At 37.0% G+C, this 18,524-nt stretch overlaps 1 pseudogene; it reads right to left on the bottom strand.

The window, feature by feature from the left end:
* Window positions 1–992: 992 nt before the first annotated feature.
* LOC105717574 (F-box/WD repeat-containing protein 12-like) lies at window positions 993–17,751 on the bottom strand (annotated as a pseudogene).
* Between the last annotated feature and the right edge of the window lie 773 nt (window positions 17,752–18,524).

Below are 18,524 nucleotides of genomic sequence, written 5' to 3'. Positions count from 1 at the left end.
TCAGCCTCCCGAGTAGCTAAGACTACAGGCATGCGACACCATGCCTGGATAATTTTTTTTGTATTTTTAGTAGAGACGAGGTTTTACCATGTTGGTCAGGCTGTTCTCAAACTCCAGACCTCAAATGATCCACCTGCCTCAGCCTCCCAAAGTGCCGGGATTATAGGCGTGAAGCAACCAGCCTGGCCTCTTCTCTATCTTTCAAATATTTGCATTACAATTGTTGCCTCCTCTTATCCATCTTTTTCTCTGTAATGAACCTTTATGAAAGGCTCAAGATTCCAACCAAAATCCTAGGGAAGTGCTCATAATGAACAGCAAACTTGCCTATCTTGTTTATTTTTCAAATACCAATAACTGACTTGGAATCTGGCTCAGAGTAGGTAATCAAAACTCATTTGCATAATGAATTAATAAATCTATGAAAGTAACTAGATCACTATTATTTTCATTTTGCTGAAGTGGGAGGAGCAATGTCTGAAATCAAGTCTGAGAGCCATCTGGAATTTCAAGAATGGAATTATTTAAGAATGCACATGATAAAATTTCTTTTTAAATTTTGAGTTTAATGTAGAAGATATAGGTCTATTTCTTCTTAACTTCTAAAATGAATGTGGAAGATATAGACCTATTTCTTCTTAGCTTCTAAAATATGTCCAAACCAATCATCTAGGTACTAGCAAAGCCCACAAAAACACATGAATATTAATCTCTTAGTGTATTCCCAGGGTTGAGAAAGCGTTCAACTTATTTATTTATTGGAGTACAGATCACTAATTATCCACCCATATGCATTTTTCCTTTCTTCCTTCAGTAATAAAAACATTGAAATTTAGCTTTCTAGAATAATGACCACATTCATCACCTCACTAACAGTTGAATATGGCAATGTGACTAAGTTGTGATCAATAGAATGTAAGCAGATATGATGAATGAAGTCCTAGGTGATGCCCTTAAAAAATAGAGGATGTTTCCATGTTCTCTCTGTCCAACTAGCTGAAGTAGGATAGTGATAAAGGAGCTGGAGCAACCATCGTGGCCACAGGATGGAAGTTGTATGTGGAAGACGTCAGAGCAGCATGATAGAAGTTGGCATGGACCCCGATGGTCATGGAGCTGCCATAACAGCCTTGGAGAGCTTACCATACAGACATGAAAAGGAAATTAGCTTCTATCTTCTTTAGGCCACTATAATTTGCCATCCTTATGTTGGAGCAACCAAGTAATATCCTATAAAATACATTGACAGAAGGTCAATCATAGTTTAAACAGTTTACAAACTTCACATGTTGAAAGCTATTTTAAAAGCAAAGCATTCCAAATAAATTAAACAAGAAATTGCAAAAATCTTAGCCTAGTGCCTAGAAGTAGTAATGTGATTATTACCATGTTTTTAATTACCAAAGCACAATAGGAATTATCATAGAAAAAAATGATGGTATTAAAACATGAGATCAATATTAGCAATACAGATATTTGCCAAAGTTATCTTCAATTTAATTATGTTTTATTTATTATCTGCCATATGGTTAATAAAACATTGTTCTGAAGAGACAGTGGTCAACAAAGAAAATAAGGTCCCCACTCTTATTTTCTAGGTTTATGGAATGACATAAGGAACAAACATGTAAATAAGACTGTGAATGCAATTATAAAATTAGAAAAGTAAAAGAGTAATGTGCCAGATGATGTCTGAGAAAACTATTCTTAATTTTGTGGCCAAAAAAAATGTGTGTGTATGTGTAAGAATGCAGACAAAGAATGAATGTGACCATACTCAGGACTCTGGACCTAATAATTAAAAACTTATAAAACCAGAAAGCAAGTCACAAAAGTACAGAATTTTTAGAGCTGAATGGAAACAAAGTAATACTACAGTCTGGTCTTCTCACTTCATAAAGAATTTAAAGCCTGTCAGTGTCAAGAACCCTGTCCAACGGGAAAAATTAACTAAAAGTAGAGTCTGTACCAGAGCTCAGCCCTCCTCAATCCCAGTTAAGAACTCCTACATTCTCTTCATCAAAATAAAGACATTTATAGAATCACTTCCTGAAGAGAATTTACTTTCATCAATTTCCTTTTGGTGAGTTTTAGAGTACTTAGCATATAACAGGCACAGAAATAGTAAGCTGAACCAAACTGGATTTTCTCAAGCTGGAAAAAACCTGTATCTCAACCTATATAAACTAAATGACTGACACAGTTTGCTCTAACTGTAAATCAAGGAGACATGCTGGGAATGCTAGGATATAGACGTGGTGAGGAGAAATAGTACTTTTATTAACATATTTCCAAGCATGCTGCCATGTTGTTGTGATTGACAGAGTTCCATGCAACCCACCCACCCCACCATGAAGATTTCCCACTCTAATCCTTGGAACTGTTGATATGATTGATATTATTTTCATGATTGTGTTAAATAGCAAAGAGAAGCTTGCGTAAGAGGCCAGGCCTAATCTAATTACAAGAGCTCCTTAAAGGAAAAGGGAGAAATCAAAAGAGATTTGAAACACGAGAAGGATTTGCTGTACTGTTGCTGGCTTGAAGATGGAGGGACAACATGCAAGGACTAGAAAGTGGCCTCTAAGGCTGAGCACGATCCATGGTTGATGGTCAGCCAAGAAACAGAGACCTCACAGAGTACAAGAAATTAGATTCTGCAAATAGCCTGAATGAACTTGGAAGAAGATTATTCCTAACTCTTCAGCTAAGAGCCCAGCCCAGCCAACACCTTGACGTTAATCTTGTGAAGAACCCAGTTGAGACTGCCTAGACTTCTGACCTTCAGAACTATGAACTAATAAAGAGGTGTTTTAAGCCCCTAAGTTTGTGAGACCTTTGTTTTGTTACACAGCAATAGAAATCTAATGCTTTTGTCAATATAATTTATCGTATTTAAGCTACAATAAGGACATAAAGAGGAAGGTGTTATTAGCCCCTTTTTTCAAATAAGAAAAATAAAGGCACAGAAATATGAGGAGACTTTCCCAAGGTCTCACAGACAGGGGAATCCGAATTTAGTCTGGCTCTTTACAAAGCAGATATGTGGTATGCAGGAAGTTAAGTATGTGGATAGTTAACCCTTAGACAATTTGACAAAAATATTTTGAATTTGAAAACTAGCCATTGTAACTAATCATTTTAACTCATAAACTGACAAAAGTTACAGACATTTCACAAACTCTATGTGTTTCCTTTGGATGTGTAGAAACCTAACTTTGTGTTCATTTTTGTATCACATTATTTCTTATAAGTAATAAATTTAAAGTAAGCAAAAAGAATCCAGTATTGTTAAAAGTTGACAGGATTGTGCTGATTAGAAGATAAGCCTATGACTAAAAAGGGCAGCACATCCTAATTTTGAATGTTTTGTATTAGATTTATCATATGAATTAAAAAATGCATTTTAAAATTGGTTTGACATGTTTCCTTTAAGTGTTTAAATCCAAATAGCTGGGATTTTTTAAGAGATGGGACTAGAATTTACAAAGAAAACCAACAATCGGAAATTTTAGAGTATTGAAATACTCACCTCAAACCTCCCACTAATAGGGGTTTCTGAAATTTCACTCTGGATCCCGCTGATAACGCCGTAGAAGAATGTATTTGTTCTCAATCAAGATACAATCATACCAATGTGGGTTGGGAAATCATAAATAATCAGTTCAAGTCACTGTATCTCCAGGAAATGAAAAGAGTTTGAAATATTTTTTTAAAGTGTTCATCCCTATGTAAATTCATGTCTTTCAGTAACATTCTCATAATTACCCACAGTTCTTGTATAAGCCACTGTAACACTCCAAAAGGATACTAAGATGTATTTCAGGGACTCCAATGACGTAAAATAGCTTCCTTCTCCTCTGCTGAAACAGACAAAAGAGAGAAGCTTGGCCTCGGCCATCTTTCAGTGCTCTGACACATTTGAAGGGAAAGATCTCCTTGCTTTTGGTTTAAAGGCAATATCTCATCCCTTCAGTTCCTTATTCTTAGTGAGTATAAGTTTGGGACAAGTTGTAAAAATCTCTTTGGTAATTAACTTATTCCTTCTCGGAGATCTTTCTATGTGGGAAAGTCCCTTCTCTGGCTGGCTTCTCTTGGTCTCACACAGCAAGGAACGTGAGTGCAGCTAAGCTTCAAGTTAGTCACCCATTTGGTGAGATAAACCTCAGAATCACTTCACAGCATTGAAAAAGTAATGATATAAAAATGTCAAATGCCTAGCAACAGGCCCTTTTTTTCGCTTTCTCCCGTACTAAATTAGAAAGTGAAAAACTACCTGATTTTCTTCATAGACCAGGCTTAAGACTTTGCAGGGAGACCCCTCCCTAGACGTGACTTCTTAATATATTACCTTTATCCTATGATGGTTTGATTTCTCTCCTATTACATTATAATTTCTATGAGGAAGAGGCTATTTTTCCTCTCAAAAAACCTTCCCACACAGTAAGCACCCTGCCTGACACATTTCAGGCATCTGTAAATGTATTTTCTTATTTTAAAAAATGGCTAGAAAATTCTAATCTAAAGAAGTTGAAATATCTGGGGAAACCAGAGTATCTAATGTGGTGCTAGGATCTCAGAGTTAAGAACTCCTTAGTCTGATGTTTGAGAGGTATTTAGCCTAATGATCACCACCTTGCCTAGAGATATTAAAGCAGTTCATACACGAACATTTACACAAAGCTCCAGTCAGACCTGCCAGATAGGAGATGGGTTACTGAGGAAACAAATTAATCTACACAACAGCAAAGAAAAATACGAACAATTACCCATTAAAGCAGCCTAATCTTTCATTCTTGAATCGGAATAGACCAGAATCAAAAACATATAACTAGCAGCATAAAATATAAGGAACAAAATTCAAAACATAGGAAAAAAACTTAACTTTTAAAAACATAATGTGTGTGCTTAGAGATAATAAAGATGATAATTGATTTTGTGAAATGAGAAGAGGATGATATGAAAAGGGAACAGAAAACAGTCCCCAAAAAGTTAAAATATTATTTTTAAAATTATAATAAAAATAATGAAAGGACTTGAACTGTTCAAGAAAACCTAAAACAGAGAAAGACTTTTTAAAAAAACAAAATTACAACAGGTAAAATGAAAACATTAGAGTAACGTAGGATATCAAACATGTAACTAACAGAAATTTCAAAGACAGAAGAAACAAAATGTCAGAAAGTGTTCAGAGAAATCAACAAAAAATTTCCCAGATCTGAAAGTATAGGATACTTTTTTAAAAGTCCCTCATCAAGTGCCTAAAACAATTAATGGAAAAATACTCACAAGTGAGATAAAATTAGGACATTTTAGAACACCAAAGCAGTAAAAAGATTTTTTTTTCTTTACAAAAGGAAGATGGAGTAGGGAATGAAATCAGGAAGCTGGCCAACTAGAATTTCCTAGGGCTCTCCTGTCTCCCCCCACCCAACAAAAAATAAATCAACACAATAAATACACAAGCACATGGTAACTGCTTTTTCTCCACACAAGTGACCACCCAGTGAACCAATGTATTGAACAAGGTGTCAGTCTTTTCCCTGAGTTCTCTATAGAAAGGGACTAATGCCTGGGTGAACGAAACAACCAATAGTCACAGAATGAGTTGTTTCCCTCATGCCAGCCTCAGTCATGACTCATGCGGGAATAAACACATGATTCAATCTGAGACACACAGATAAATCTGGGCCAAGACACACAACTCAGGGCCATTTGAGGAGTTCCCTAATCCCATACTGTTGTCCTCAGATGTAAGTTGTCAAAACTTCTGCCAGATCTGTTAAAACTATAATAGAGGCTCCACAGGACTCAACAAATGCAGCAATAAGCAGCACAGTGCCAAGTACAAGCTAGCCAGCAGGCAGCAACACAACTCAAAAAAGATGTTATCACCAATAATGTAAAGGACCTCTTCAAGGAGAGCGAACCACTGCTCAACGAAATAAGAGAGGACACAAACAGATGGAGAAACATTCCATGTTCATGGTAAGGAAGAATCAATATCGTGAAAATGGCCATACAGCCCAAAGTAATTTATAGGCTCAATGCTATCCCCATCAAGCTACCAATGACCTTCTTCACAGAACTAGAAAAAAACACCTTAAACTTCATATGGAACCAAAAGAGAGCCCACGTAGCAAAGTCAATTCTAAGCAAAAACAACAAAGCTGGAGGCATCACATTACCTGACTTCAAACTATACTACAAGGCTAGAGTAATCAAAACAGGATGGTACTGTCACCAAAACAGAGACATAGACCAATGGAACAGAACAGAGGCCTCTGAGGCAATGCCACACATCTATAACCATCTGGTCTTTGACAAACCTCACAGAAACAAGCAATGGAGAAAGGATTCTCTGTTTAATAAATGGTGTTGGGAAAACTGGCTAGCCATGTGCAGAAAGCAGAAACTGGACCCCTTCCTGACACCTTACACTAAAATTAACTCCAGATGGATTAAAGATTTAAACATAAGACCTAACACCATAAAAACCCTAGAAGAAAATGTAGGCAAAACCATTCTGGATGTCAGCGTAGGCAAGGACTTCATGACTAAAACACCAAAAGCATTGGCAACAAAAGCCAAAATAGACAAATGGGATCTAATTAAACTGCAGAGCTTCTGCACAGCAAAAGAAACAATCATTAGAGTGAACTGACAACCAACAGAATGGGAAAAAATTTTTGCAATCTACCCATCTGACAAAGGGCCAATATCCAGAATCTACGAAGAACTAAAACAGATTTACAAGAAAAAAACAAACAAGCCCATTCAAAAGTGGGTGAAGGATATGAACACTTTACAGAAGAAGACATATATAAGGCCAACAAACATGAAAAAATGCTCATCATCACTGGTCATTAGAGAAATGCAAATCAAAACTACATTGTGATACCATCTCACGCCAGTTAGAATGGCAATCATTAAAAAATCTGGAGACTACAGATGTTGGAGAGGATGTGGAGAAATAGGAACACTTTTACACTGTTGGTGGGAGTGTAAATCAGTTCAACCATTGTGGAAGACAGTGTAGCAATTCCTCAGGGACCTAGAAATAGACATTCCATTTGATCCAACAATCCCATTACTGGGTATATATTCAAAGGATTATAAATCATTCTATTATAAAGACACATGCACACAAATGTTCGCCGTGGCACTGTTTACAATAGCAAAGACTTGGAACCAACCCAAATGCCCATCAATGATAGACTGGACAGGGAAAATGTGGCACATATACACCATGGAATACCATGCAGCCATAAAAAATGATGAGTTTGTGCCCTTTGTAGGGACATGGATGAACCTGGAGACCATCATTCTCAGCAAACTGACACAAGAACAGAAAATCAAACACCACATGTTCTCACTCATAGGTGGGTGTTGAACAATGGGAACACATGGACACAGGGAGGGGAACATCACAAACTGAGGTCTGTCAGGGGGAACTAGGGGAGGGACAGTGGGGGTTGGGGAGTTGGGGAGGGATAACATGGGGAGAAATGCCAGATACAGGTGATGGGGAGGAAGGCAGCAAACCACATTGCCATGTATGTACCTAAGCAATGATCCTGCATGTTCTTCATATGTACCCCAAAACCTAAAATGCAATAAAATACATATAAAAAATTTTTTAATGTTAGCCAGCAGCTTAAATGTGAATGGGCTAGATGCCCCAATTAAAAGACACAGACTGGCAAATTGGATAGAATCAAGACCTCCATCGGTGTGCTGTATTCAGGAGACCCATCTCATACGCAAAGACATACATAGGCTCAAAATAAAGGGATGGAAGAAGATTTACCAAGCAAATGGAAAGTTAAAAAAAACAAGGTTGTAATCCTAGTCTCTGATACAAAAGACTTTAAACCAACAAAGATCAAAAAAGACAAAGAAGGGCATTGCATAATGGTAAAGGGATCAATGCAACAAGAAGAGTTAGCTATCCTAAACGTATATGTACCCAATACAGGAGTACCCAGATTCATATAACAAGTTCTTAGAGACCCACAAAGAGACTTAGACTCCCACACAATAATAGTGGGAGACTTTAACACCCCACTGTCAATATTAGACAGATCAATGAGACAGAAAATTAACAAGGATATTCAAGACTTGAACTCAGCTCTGGACCAAGCAAACCTAATAAATGTCTGCAGAACTCTCCATCCAAAGTCAGCAAAAAATACATTCTTCTCAGCACCACATAGCACTTATTCTTAAATTGACCACATAATTGAAAGTAAAACACTCATCAGAAAATGCAAATGAATGGAAATCATCCAGGCGCGGTGGCTCACACCTGTAATCCCAGCACTTTGGGAGGCTGAGGCAGGCAGATCATGAGTTTAGAAGTTCAAGACCAGCCTGACCAGCATGGTGAAACCCCGTCTCTACTAAAAATGCAAAAAAAAAATTAGCTGAGCATGGTGGCATGGACCTGTAGTCCCAGCTACTCGGGAGGTTGGCAGGAGAATTGCTTAATCTGAGAGAAGGAGGTTGCAATGAGCCAAGATCATGCCACTGCACTCCAGCCTGGGCAACAGAGCAAGACTCTGTCTCAAAAAAAAAAAAAAAAAAAGAATACAAAATGCAGAAAAGATAATCTCTTTAATAATTAGTGTAGGGAAAATTGAATATCCACATTTAGAAGAATAAAATTGTACTCACACCACACACAAAAATCAACTCAAAATGGATTAAAAACATAAACATAAGACTTGAAACTTGTAAAACTACTAGAAAAAAACATAGAGGGGAAGCTCCACAATTTTTGTCTAGGAAATGATTTCCTGAATATGACCCCAAAACACAGGCAACTAAAGCAAAATAGACAAATGGGATTATATCATACTAAAAAGTTCCTGCCCAGTAAAGAAAACAATTGACAGACTGAAGAGACAATCTATGGAATGGGAGAAAATATTTGGAAACCATACAACTGATAAGGGATTAACATCTAAAATGTATAAAGAACTCAAACAGCTCAGTAGCAAGAAAACAAATAATCCAACTTTAAAATAGGCAGACAATCCTGAATAGGCATTCCTCTGAAGAAGACATACAAAGGGCCGACAGGTATATGAAAAAAATTCTCAAATCACTAATTACTAAAAAAATGCAACTCAAAATCACAATCAGTTATCACTCACATCTGTTACCTCACTATTATCAAACACCGAAGGTAGCAAGTGTTAGTGAGGATATAGAGAAACTGGAATCCTTGCATACTATTGGTGGTAATTTAAAATGATGCAGTCATATAGAAATAGTATAGAAAGTCCTCAAAAAATTAAAACTAGAACTACGATATGATTCAGCAATCTCACTTCTTGGTATTTATCCAAAAGAACTGAAATCAGCATGTTGAAGATATATCTGCACTTGAATGTTCATTGAAGAACTATTCACAACAATCTTAATGTAGAAATAACCTAAATGTTTGGCTAAAGAATGTCGTTGAATGGATAAAGAAAATGTGGTATGCACATGCAATGGAATGCTATTTCTCTTTTAAAAAGAAAGAAGGAAGCCAGGTGCGGTGGCTCACACCTGTAATCCCAGCACTTTGGGAGACCAAGTGGGGGCGGATCACAAGGTCAGGAGTTTGAGATGGGCCTGCCAACATGGTGAAACCCCGCCTCTACCAAAAATACAAAAATTAGCTGGACATGGTGGTGGGCGCCTGTAATCCCAGCAACTCAGGAGTCTGAGGCAGGAGACTCACTTGAACCTGGAAAGCAGACATTGCAGTGAGCCAAGATTATGCCATTGCACTCCAGCCTGGGTGACAGTGTGAGAAAAAAAGAGAGAGAAAGAGAAGGAAGGAGGAAGGAAGAGAAAGAAAGAAAGTGAAAGAAGGAAGGAAGGAAAGAGGGAAAGGAAGAAAGAAAGAGAAAGAAAGAGAGAAGAAAGAAAGAAAGAGGGAAGGAGGAAAGGAGGGAAGGAAGGGAAGGAAGGAAGGAAGGAAGGAAGGATAAGGGATATCATAGATTAACTTTGAAGACATTATGCTAAGTGAAATATGTCAGTCACAGAAAGACAAATACTGCATGATCCACTTCTATAAGTTATCTAAAATAGTCACGTTCATAGAATCAGAGTGAAATGGTATTTTCCAGGGCAGGGGAAAGAAGGAAATGGGAAATTATTAATCAACAGGCATAAATTTTCAGTTAATACAGCCAAACAAACTCTACAGATCTGCTTCACAACATTCTTCCTTTAGTCAACAATAATGTACTCAATAAAAATGTGTTAAGAGGGTAGAACCAACATTACATGTTCTTATCACAACAAATTAAAATAAAATAAAAGACAAAGGTAAAGAGAAAATCTTGAAAAGAGCTGGAGGAAAATAACACGTCATGTACGAGGGGACTTCAATAAGATTAATAATTGACTTAACACCAGAAACAACAAAATAAAGAGGGCAGTGAGATTACATATTCAACGTTCTTAAAGAAAAAATTGTCAACCAAGAATCCAGCAAAACTATCTTTCCAAAGTGAAGGTGAAATAAAGGTATTTACATATTTTTTAAAGGTTGATATAATTTGTTGCCAATGAACCTGACTTAGGAGACATACTCAAGGAAATTCTTCAGGCTAGATTATGATATGCAATAATCTTGCTTGTTAAGTGCAAATTTTACTTCATACATAAAATGTTTTACTGAATTTAAGTTATAGATGTCTTCAAAATTATGTCTTCAAAATTTATGTTTATTCTTTTTGAATAGTATCATGTTTTAATACTAAAGCATAATTCAAGAAAGTCAAACAGTGGGACAATTTCATAATGTCTACATTAAACCTTTTATAGATGTTTCACTTTCATTAAATTCACATTTCAGTTGCTGAACAATTTACATTAAATGTTATACTGGATTGTAACAAAAGGATGAACGTTCAAACTTTCAGGTAGATGAGGGAGTGTTGAAAATATATCTATCTACTTCAGGTGTCAAATACACTAGGTCTCTGTTGCTAATATGGAACCCACATTTTGAAATTTTTTAAATGCATATATGTGGTTTACTAAAAACCTATGAGCCATAAGATTCTACTCATAGGCTCTAGTTCACTGCCAGGATTCTTCTTCCAGGTTTCAGAGAACTGCACTACATCTTTTCCTATCACGAGAAGTGCAGTCTACACTGTCACATCTTGCTTCCAAACCTTTATTATTAATCATAGTAAGTTTTCAGGCTTTCAACCTGCACTGCTCAAAGTAGAGCATTTTAAGGAGTAATTACTTTTCAATTCTTATCTGCAGAAAAATGTACATGTATTCAATATATACTATGGAAATCTGTCTGCCTGCTTTACCTGCTTACCAGGGCAAAATAATTTCCTACTTTCTCTCCTCTAAGCACTCTGTTTTTCTCTCCTTCTGGCATCGTTTTTCTTTTTCATGGGCATTGGCAATAGATAAACTCTATTAAACACTCTTTAGTGGAAAATAACACTTCCTGATATAGTCGGATCTGAAAGTAAATTTTTCCGTTGATCTTAGCCAGAACATTTTCCATGTAATGTCAGTAAAAGCTCTGAGTAGCAGCATTTATGGAATTCTATTGCTTTTTCACTTTATTCATATTCATGTCATTTATTTACTTTATTCATGAAAGGATACAGAATCAATATACTTTCCTACATTAACTAAATAGTTAATAATAAAATTCAAAACTTGTTTTAACAGGTAGAGTATAGCCTTGAACTAGCTCATCAAAATGTTCATCAAAATAGGGAAAAAAATAGGACACATGGTTTATTCAGACACAAAAGGGGGAAGGAAAAACTAACTTGGAAAACAAGAAGGGGTGAAGAGCAAAATTATTTAAGTTATGGGGAGTAAAGCCAGAAAGTTATTTTGCTCAGAGAACCGACAATCAGGACACATAATTAGTCGATGATTTCCTGAAGTCTAAACCCAAGATAGAAAGACATGTGCTTGCCAGGACAGCTATTTTGACCAAAAGCCTGAGCAAATAGACCAAGAAGACATAGACATGAATGTCTTCCACCTCCAAAAATCAGAAAGAAACAAAGACAAAAAGTATCAGCTCTCCAAGGATCAATGTCTGCTGACCAGAAAAAAAGAAAACACAGTAAAGAAAATTTGTAGATGTAACTTGCTAATACTTTGAGCAGGCACCAAGTGAAATGTGCAATAAGAGAGCAAACTTGTGATTTACCACTACCTCCATTCAGCTATGGAATCTGTTTAGCCTAGAGGCACGATAACTGACATTTTGTACTAGAATAGCTGAAAAAAGAAACAAATTACAAGGAGGAAAAAACAAAAGAAACTATGAACTAAGGCACAATCTTCAATGAATAGGGCTTCTCACTTTTCCTCTTGGATATTAGCTACAAGTCATGAACTAGCAGGCCAGAGTCAGGATAGGAAACTTGACAGAAAAAGCCTTCTGTTTTAGCTTCTTCTAATGGTTGGTTAAGAACAAAACAGGGAGCGAAGCATTAATATGTTATCACCCACAAGTTCCTTCTACTTGAGGTGTCAAGATAGACCCTAAAGTTTGAGTTGTCTGCTTTATCATATCCCATAGAACATGCAGCTCAAAATAATTCAAGAGAGACCTATGGGAAAACTCTAATGATAGAAACAAACTAAGTACATTGGTCATTTTCCTGAAACAGCTGTACTAGACAGACACAATCAACACATCAAATGTGTAGTCCAGTCTTTAAGGAATATATTTTGCCTCTAAACTTGGAAATACTGCATTATGGGGAAAGATTTTATTTTATGATGCATTTTCTCTCCAATTACTTAATCGCCTTTCAGATTACGTCCTCTGGACTCCGTGGTACTGATAAGCACGTGCTGGAAGGGAAAACCGGGTACCACTTCCAGCAGTTCGGGGCCATGAAGAATTCAGAGTTGTAGAGAGCATCGGAGAAGATGAAACCAGTGTGAAATAAAGGAGATAATCAGGCAATATATGGGCCAAGTGCCAGCTCCTTTCCTAACTCACTCCCTTCTTCCCCAAAGGCACCATAAAGACGGCAGAACTTGTCATATGTTGACAGAAACATTAAAGTGCGTTTATACACCAGATACAAGAAATAGGCAGCCTAAGATTCATAATCTTCCAATTTTGTGTTTGACTAAAAGGACTCAAAGCAAAAGAGTAATTCTCCATTTCTAAAGAAATTACCTCAAGTCTACCTAATCAAGTTAAATTAAGAATTGCAAATATATTCAGTATATTGAAATATCCTCAGACTTAAAATATATGTGATTAAGAGCTTTTTTTTCCTACATACATATACACACACATGATAATCCTTTAAATTGGAGTAACCATCACCTATGATAAAGTTTCCTCCAGAATTTGTATTTTCTTCTTCCACATTGGATACATCAATGTTTCAAACACTTTATGATATTACCTATTATTCTACCAAGAAACATACATCATAGATATCTTACGCCCTTTTATGTGTGTGGAAATATAACCTTTGTTAAATAAATGATCATATTCAATTGATTTAGCTACTTAATGGCAGTTAGGATTAAAACACAAGTGTCTTGTCTCAAATTCTGGACTCTTGTTGTGATAATATAATATCTCATAATGAGTATTAATTCTAGTGTTAACTCGGGTATTAATTCATTTTTTCAAGAAATATTAAGCATATACTAAGTGCAAACTCTTCTAGGCTCCTGGGATAGAACACTGAGCAAAATAGACAAGACTTATGCCACAAATATTAATGTCATTGAGATTCAGCTTCATATTACCTTTGAACCTCAATATTATTACAGATATAAATCTTAAATTCTTTTGGAGAACTTTGAAGGTTTGTTTTCATCAAAATTGATTTTTTTTCCATTCCAAAGTGAAATGATAATTGACTTCAAAAATAACTGTAACTTTCATTATAACAAATTGATAACATAAACTATTTTCTATCAATAAACTTTGTGTAAATTGCACTCTCGGTCTTCATTCGAGCTGGTCATTAGAAGCTTGGAGATAAAGTCTTAATGTTCCCTCTTCCAGAGAGCAGGGAATGCAGCTCTTTCTTGTATCCCAAGGGCAACTTCTGCTTGAAGGAAAAGTTAGTTCCAGTTTCTTTGATTTCCTTTCATGTACAAGTATTGATCCACAGTTAAAATCCTTTATTTCTTTTCTTGTCACCGTGTGTCCCTATGGAACACTGTTCTCTCTCCAACTACATTAACATTAGACAGAACTAGCAGATTTGCCTGCAGAGGAAGTAAGACTTACCATCTTTATGGCACATATTATCCCCCTTAATATATGCAGAAGCACATATTAAGCACAGCTACTTAATATACTGTTGTGCATGAAATCACAGTGGGGAAAACCCATGCTCGGCTCCTATAGATAAGGCCTGTATCATAAGCTATGAGGTACTTACAAGCTTCGGAGCTGTGTTAAACCCCACAAGAGTAAGACTGTACCTTTGCATTGTTTTCAGTGACTCTGTCTATTCAATGTCAAATTTGGAGCCATGCAAACAAAGAGCTCCTTCCATCACAGATAAAACCAAAAGGACTTTTTTTTCTTTCTAGCAACACAGGTGCATCAGCTTTGTATGCCTAAGAGAAGTTTATCCTCTGAATTTATAGGTCACTTCCAGTTCCACCTGTATAGCCTTGGACTTTAAGGAATTGGCTCAGCCATTTTCTTGTGCTAAAAGCCTCTGGTGTTTCTAGGCTCATTGGGGTTGACATCAATGAGATGTTTCCCCAGGCAAGAGTATTAGGCGTCACTGATTATTATTATTTTTTTAACTAAGGTTTATTAGATATGATACAGAGAGCAAAAACCATGAAAGCCAGCTAAGCATGATTACAGATACTTAAAGTATTTTTGCCTCAAAAGACTGGAAATAAATTATCTGAACATAGACAGTCTCCTATTCTTTAGAAAAAAAAAAACATTAATAACAGCTGCATGATACTTCCTTGTGTGAGTATACAATGGTAATATGTAAACAATCTCTTATGTTTGGGCAGTTAGGGAGCTTCCAGCTCTTGACTATCACAAATGCTGTAATGAACAGCCAATGTACTCGAATCGCTGGAGATATACCTTCACAGTAAATCCTTTTTAGTGGCATTATCAGTGAAAAGGATATATGTATTTTTTTAGATGTTGCCAGAAAAGCATTATAAGCATTATGGTGACTAGCAATGATCTGGAAGAAAATGTCTGTAGGCCTGGCATGGTGGCTCATGCCTGTAGTTCCAGCACTTCGTGAGGCTGAGGCCAGTGGATCCTGAGGTCAGGAGATCGAGACCATCCTGGCCAACGCGGTGAAACCTGGTCTCCACCGTGTGGTATGTGATCACGCCATGTATTTTCCAGGTGACAGCAGCTCCTGAGGTATGAAGGGTGGCCTTTCTCTTCCCACAGGTACAGGTGCACAGAGTCATCGGATGTGGTGAGGACATAGAGAGGATCCACCCAGAAGTTGTTGATGGCTGTCTAGTGGTCCTGAAATCATTGCAGCAGGAAGCCAGTGATGCTGAAGAGGAGCAAGTATGCCCCCACAAGTAAAGACAATCAAATCTAAATCACTGGCTCCTATCCAGATAGGGCTCTCTATATAAGGAAACTTAAGATCTCATATGCTTGGATGACTGTTTGGCCTCCAGTATTCCTGGTTGTGAGATCAAAGATGATTAATTCTGTTTTTCTTCCATGGCAATTATGGGACATCAGTGTTATCCTGTTTTTCTTCTTTGGGTTCCAGCAGGTGGTGGTGCAGAATTTGTGTGGGAGAAAGGTAGACAGAGGAGCACTGCCTTCTGGGAGTCTCAGTAAGTCCTCCGAGAGGAGTATCTGTGGAAAGATACGACTGTATGTCCCACATGCAAATACGAATTTCTTGTCAGGAGAGCATTGTAGAAGTACAATAGCATATTGAAATGTAGTAGCTTTAGAAAGATACCTTACCCCAGGCAGTGTAAATGTGTAGCTGTCACATGCAGCATCGCCAACCATCAGGAATGGGTCATCCTTTGTGAGACAGGCTTCCATAAAATAACAGTCTCTAGCATGGGGAGAGCGGCCAGAGGATCCCTGTCCTGACAGTTTCACACTTTGATCATTTTGCTTATATCTGCAGTGATGACGAGATGCATCTGAGGGAGGGTTACCAAATTTGAGAATTGGAACTTCTGCACTGGGCTTCACCAGATCATGGTGACCTCTTGCACATCCCAGGCACAAAGCTCTTTCTTTGGAGATACACTACAAATGATTAATTTCTCCTGTTTATCCATTGTAAGGCTATTTCCTGTGAGATAATCCAATCCTACTTCAAATGCAGTGTTCTTAGTTATTTTGTAGATAAAGCTATCTGGCTGCACCAAAGACAACCAAAGCTCCTTCCTTCTTTGGTGCAGGAAAAATTGCTTCCATGTGTGTGCGCCCAGGTGTTGATCAGTGACATTGCTGCAGTCCCATCTCTGCAGAGAGTACGCCCCCAACAGGTAATTGCTGTCTGCAACCCTATTCCAATCCTTGTTCACCCGGGAAACCTGAAGCAAACTGAATACGTCCAGGAAAGAGAAGATTCGCTTCAAAACTAAGTCAGGCAATCAGATCTCCATTTTCCATGCCTGAACCCACATCCACTCTCTTTTCAGTCACTGATTATTTTAACCCTAAAAACTTTAAAAAGCCTGTCCAGGAGGTGATGGCAATGACAGGTATTAGTGTTAACTTTGCCTTTGAGGCCATCGGATTCACAGATACCATAGTCTGCAGACTTGGGGGACAGTGAACAAAACTGCCTGTTAATATGTGGGTATGCATTAAATAAACTTCATGAATACATTAAAGTACTATAATTTTAAAACTAGCGCGATTGAACACATCTTATGCACCTTGCACTGTGCTCAGCTATTTACACCTATTACCCCATTTATTCCTATTTCATCTTCACAAATTAAGTACTAACATTATCCTGTGTTTTTTCTTTTTTTATTTTTTTTTCCTCAGATTTTTGCAGGGTAGGTGGAATTTGCTCATATGAATAAGTTCTTTAGCAGTGATATGTGATATTTTGATGCACCCATCACTCGAACAGTATACACCAAACCCAGTTTGTAGTCTCTTATCCCTCACCCCATTCCCACCCTTTCCCCCTGAGTCCCCAAAGGCCAGTCTGTCATTCTTATGTCTTTGCATCCTCATAATTTAGCTCCCACTTATGAGTAAGAACATACGATGTTTGGTTTTCCTTTCCTGAGTTACTTCACTTAGAATAACAGTCTCTAATCCCAACGAGGTTTCTGTGAATGCCATTAATTCATTCCTTTTTATGACTGTGTCATATTCCATCATATATGATAGAATACTATATATATCTCTCTCACATACACACACACATACATATAGACCACAGTTTCTTTATCCACTCATTGATTGATGGGTATTTGGGCTGGTTCTACATTTTTGCAGTTGTGAATTGTGCTGCTATGAACATGCATGCTCAAGTATCTTTTTGTATAATGACTTCTTTTCCTCTGGATATATACCCAGTAGTGATATTGTTGGATCAAATAGTTGTTCTGCTTTTAGTTCTTTAAGAAATCTTCACACTGTTTTTCATAGTGGTTGTACCAGTTTACATTTCCACCAGCAGCATAGAAGTGTTCCCTTTTCAGGGATATTGGTCTGTAGTTTTCTTTTTTTATTGTGGCCATTCTTGTGGGAGTAAGGTGGTATGGCATTGTGGTTTTGATTTGCATTTCCCTGATAATTAGTGATGTTGAGGATTTTTTCATGTTTGTTGGCCATTTATATATCTTCTTTTGAGAATTGTCTATTCATGTCCTTAGCCCACTTTTTGATAGGATTTTTTGTTTTCTTCTTGCTAATTTGTTTGATTTTGTTGCAGATGCTTAATATTAGACCTTTGTCAGATGTATAGATTGTGAATATTTTCTCCCACTCTGGATGTTGTCTGTTTACCCTGCTGACTGTTCCTTTTGCCATGCAAAAGCTCTTTAGTTTAATTAAGTTCCACCTATTTATCTTTGTTTTTATTGCATTTGCTTTGGGATTTTTGATCATGAAATATTTGCCTATGCCAATGGCTAGAAGGGTTTTTCCAATGTTATCTTCTAACATTTTTATAGTTTCAGGTTTTAGATGTAAGTCCTTGATCCATCTTGAAATGATTTTTGTAAAAGTGAGAGATGAAGATCCAGTTTCATTCTCCTACATGTGGCTTTCCAATTACCTCAGCATCATTTGTTGAATAGGGCATCCTTTCCTTACTTTATGTTTTCGTGTGCTTTGTTGATGATTAGTTGACTTTAAGTATTTGGATTTATTTCTGGGTTCTCTATTCTGTTCCATTGGTCTATGTGGCTATTTGTGTACCAGTACCATGCTGTTTTGATGAGTATGGCCTCATAATATAGTTCAAAATCAGGTAATGTGATGCCTCCAGGTTTGTTCTTTTTGCTTATGATTGCTTCAGCTATTCAGTCTCTTTTTT

The sequence above is a fragment of the Aotus nancymaae genome, unplaced genomic scaffold, assembly GCF_030222135.1.
Source record: "Aotus nancymaae isolate 86718 unplaced genomic scaffold, 86718_ANA_hifiasm-v0.15.2.pri h1tg000006l, whole genome shotgun sequence".
NCBI lineage: Eukaryota > Metazoa > Chordata > Mammalia > Primates > Aotidae > Aotus > Aotus nancymaae.
This window is presented reverse-complemented; position numbering and strand designations above follow the sequence as displayed.